The 4284-nt window shown below is 34.8% G+C and overlaps 1 long non-coding RNA gene across 1 annotated transcript; it reads right to left on the bottom strand.

The window, feature by feature from the left end:
• Positions 1–284: 284 nt before the first annotated feature.
• On the bottom strand, positions 285–2613 carry LOC121739596. The gene is made up of 2 exons (XR_006037473.1): positions 2521–2613; positions 285–529 (listed from the first exon to the last, which is right to left on the bottom strand). It is a non-coding gene; the product is annotated as an uncharacterized LOC121739596 (long non-coding RNA).
• Positions 2614–4284: the final 1671 nt, after the last annotated feature.

Genomic DNA, 4284 nt, shown 5'->3' with positions numbered 1-4284 from the left:
CCCGTTTGCTCGTTTGCCCCCTTATTTTATGAAAATAAAAGTGATACGAAGTTCACCGGGGCATTTATTAGTTATTATAATATTATTTACTTACTTATAGTTCAATTACCTCATTTTGTAAGCATTTTACACAACTGATTTTATGTGATTGAATATAAATTATTTCAATTGTAATTTTTATAACCAAGCATTTGCAGGAAAAAGCAGGTAAAAATTAAAATTATTCTATGTATATTTTTTTAACGGATTATTTATTAAGGATTCTTTAATAAAATAGAAAATATATATTCAACTCAATAAGCCTTTATTTCAAACCAAAATTCAATTCACATTTTTTCATTCATTATTCTTGTTTGTTTCATCCGAAGAAGAGTGGGGGCGGGGGTGGGGGCAGCAGCGGTCCGTAACCGAAACCGTATCCGCGGTAGTAACCAGGGTAACCGCCGAAACCTCCGAAACCACCGAAACCGCCGATCACGACCGGCCGCGGGTAACCGAAACCGCGGCCTATCCAGTGTGCGGTGGTTGTCTGGAAAATAAGAAGAAAGTTATTAGTTTCAGTATGGTTATTTGATGATTAGGTGGTATTTTTATAAGTCCATTTAATAAGTTTAATAATCCTCTTTCTTAAGCTGATCGCACATTTGTCAGAACCGTACGCGTCTAACGCACCGCACCTACGATGCGGACGAATGTGCGAGGTTCCACATCCCTTTATACAACGAATTCTATTCTATTCTATAATGCAGCGCGTTCGGCGCATGCATGCTGATAAATGTGCAATCACCTTTATAAAGATAGTTAATTTACACAGCGTTTAACTTAAATATTAAATATATTTGACCGAGCTTTGCTCGGTGTTCGATATAACACGAATAAAATTACATTTTCTAAAAATTATCCCTAGCTAGATCGATTTATCGGCCCCGAAACCCCCTATATACAAAATTTCATGAAAATCGTTGGAGCCGATTCCGATATTCCAATTATTATATTATAATTTATATACATACAAGAATGGCTCGTTTAAAGATATAAGATTATGTCATACGTAAAGTTCGCTGCCTATGTCCGTCAAGTCACTTTTCCCATAGGCCAATCAAATCTTGTATAGTTTTCACTGTATAAATATATTTATTACGAGTAGTATAAGGCGGATATAGATAATAGACTATCCGCCTGTATAAGGCGGAACGAAACGGCATAAGGTTACTTTACTCTACCCGATAGAGTAAAGATTGGGGTTGATAATATATTTAAAATGCCCCACTTTTTTACGTAGGGTAAGGCATTATAATATGCCCTTTCCGCGAGGCTTTGGAGTCCCATAAATAGTCTAATTTATCTCAGATCTTATTCAAATATGTTTAGTAAATCCTACATTAAATTATTAAATACATATTAATTTTCGTAACGTACTTGATGAAACCCCAAACTCCGTTGCGCCTAAATTAGTATATCGCATGGGAATCGTACATTTTTCGAGGATAAAAAATCCTTTCCCGAGACAAAGTATCTCCATATTATTGAAGTAAAGACGTAACAGATAGGCAGACAGGCACACTCTTAGTAATATTATGGATTACGTAGATTTCATATTTGTTACTTTTACAGTTATTTCCTTTTTTACTTTATGAAAATATCACATCAAGCAATCTTCCCTAATGCTATAAAGCTTGCACAAGGAAAATTTTGTTTATAAGACAATAAATACAGGAGCCTCCCAAATATTACGTCCGAAAATTCGAAAAGCCCTATTAGAGTTAATAAAAATATATGAAGGAAAATCTTGAGTATGGAAATAAACATGTTATTGCGGTTTGCTATTTGGTTATGAAAAGCTTGTTAACTTTGCTTGTCATTGACTGACATTGTTTATACTGCTATACTCAAATCGCGGAATTCTGTCTGTAGCGGTCATTGACTCCCTGTCAAAAAACTTTTCATTTTCTATACAAACCGCGATTGACAATGAAGTGACAGATGTTTCTAATCTAATGCTAAGTACTCACCTACGGTTTTGCTCGATAGTTTTACTTCAAATCGAGCAATAACCACCGTGAGGACCGAAAAAATGACGGCTTAAAGGCTCGCTTCAAGCCGGCTCGATAGAATCAAATATGTCAAATATGTCATTTCCTTCGATTCGGAGTAAAACTAGTATGTGAGTACTTAGCATAAGGGTGATATCGTATTTTGCAGACACGATGTGAACACAGTATGAATTATATCACTTCAAATTCAAACTCATTAGTAGTAATTGCAGATTATCATACGAAGAGGTAATCAAGACGTTTCCCGATGAAACTATAATAGTCTGTTTCTTTACAATAATTCAATCTTATTTTCAAGTTAACAGAATGCAGTTCTAGATTTGAAATAGCTAGAAAACAATACATAGCGCTTCAAAAAATTATGATTCATGAATCAAGAAAATATTGAATTTTAAACTTCGTATTGGATTTACTTTACATTAAACAATTAAATTTTTCTGTACATCAATGATCAAACACCACTAACCTGCAGCAATAGAACTGACACCAATAGAAAGAACACAAAAGAATTCATTTTAATAACAAAGAATACACTACTAAACTATCGAGATCGTTTGAATATGCGGCAGAATAACTGACTTTTATATATCGATACATTTAAAATACAATTTTATGTTTTCGCTTACTGAAATTTAAAAAGCTTTTTATTACAAGTAAATAACGAGGATATTTCAGTGTTTTTTGACATTACAAACAGCAAATTATATTGCGCCTTCTTGGGTGCGATAATTGCCGCTAAAATATAAGTAAATGTTTATTTACTAGTGATCAGTGTTGCCTTTGGATGGGGAATTTTGTGAGGTTTAGTTTGCGCAATGACAAATCTATTTTTCCTAGAATACTTGTTGGGAAAAACTTATTATGTTGATATTTGATTCTGTGGCTACATTGGTGGCTACGACCTTTATTTTGAGTCACTCTATCCATGAGTTTAGGATATAATATGAATATTAGTTCACAATCGCGTCTTTTGAGGAATAAATACCCTTTTAAGAAGTGAAATTTTTGACGGACCCCCAAAAGGAGAATGTTTTGTCTTTGAATGAATAAATAATAATAATAAATAAAATAAAATATCTTTTTATTCAAAATGGGTATCATGATACATATTGTTTCCAATCTCCAAGCAGACGTCTGATGACAAGATGATGAGCCCAACAAAGCCCAAAAATTTAATGTGTAAAAGTGGTGAACATTCTAAATTAAATTTAAAATTAGAATGTTTACCACTTAGCCCTACATCCGCATTACGCAAGTATTTTCTTGTGGAAATGTCCTTTAAAGCATTTAAGGGGGGCTCCTTTTCCGGTAGTCACAGTATTATCATACCCATCTAAATAGATTTAGCAGTTAAAGTGTAAAGGATTAACAGACAGAAAATTTTGCATTTATAATATCAATATGCATTACAAAAGCTCCTCGAAAGCTCGTATGTAAAGGAGCTTCCGGATCCGCGCACGATCAATAGAGAGTGCAGCTGAAAGCTCCGTGCGACTAAAAGCTCAGCAACAAGTGAAGGCTTCCCTGGAAAAACTCCAACAAAAAATTTACGAGCTTTTTAAGGGTTTCAAGCGTTCACGCTTGTGCTTTTTGTTTTAAGCTTTTGTGTATTTTGGCACAGAACTCGAAATTATTGTTTAAATTAATGCTTTAAAAGCTGTTTTTGTAATAATTGAAACAAATTAAGTAAAATATTGTTGTTTTACTTTTAATTAAAAGTAATTGGCATGATTGTTTGAAAACCGTATTTATCTAGTACATTTGTAACTAAAAACATGTTTTTTTTATGAAATAAGGGGGCAAACGAGCAAACGGGTCACCTGATGGAAAGCAACTTCACACTCACAGCATCAGAAGAGCTTCAGGTGCGTAGCCGGCCTTTTAAGAGGGAATAGGGTAATAGGGGAGGGTAGGGATGGGAAGAGAAGGGAATAGGGGAGGATAGGGAAGCGAATTGGGCCTCCGGTAAATTCACTCACTCGGCGAAACACAGCGCAAGCGCTGTTTCACGCCGGTTTTCTGTTAGAACGTGGTATTTCTCCGGTCGAGCCGGCCCATTCGTGCCGAAACATGGCTCTCCCACGTTATTTACCTATGTAACTAACACGTAAACACATTTTTAGATGACCGTTAAAAATTAGCACCAAAGTTTATTTGAAGTATAATGGCCTCTCGGATTAACAAAAAAATGGCATTTTCAGATACCGCGATTCGTCAGGAACGAAATAAT

Source organism: Aricia agestis, chromosome 2, assembly GCF_905147365.1.
Source record: "Aricia agestis chromosome 2, ilAriAges1.1, whole genome shotgun sequence".
Taxonomy (NCBI): Eukaryota; Metazoa; Arthropoda; class Insecta; order Lepidoptera; family Lycaenidae; genus Aricia; species Aricia agestis.
Note: the sequence above shows the minus strand (reverse complement) of the source record. Positions and strands in the feature narration are given on the sequence as shown.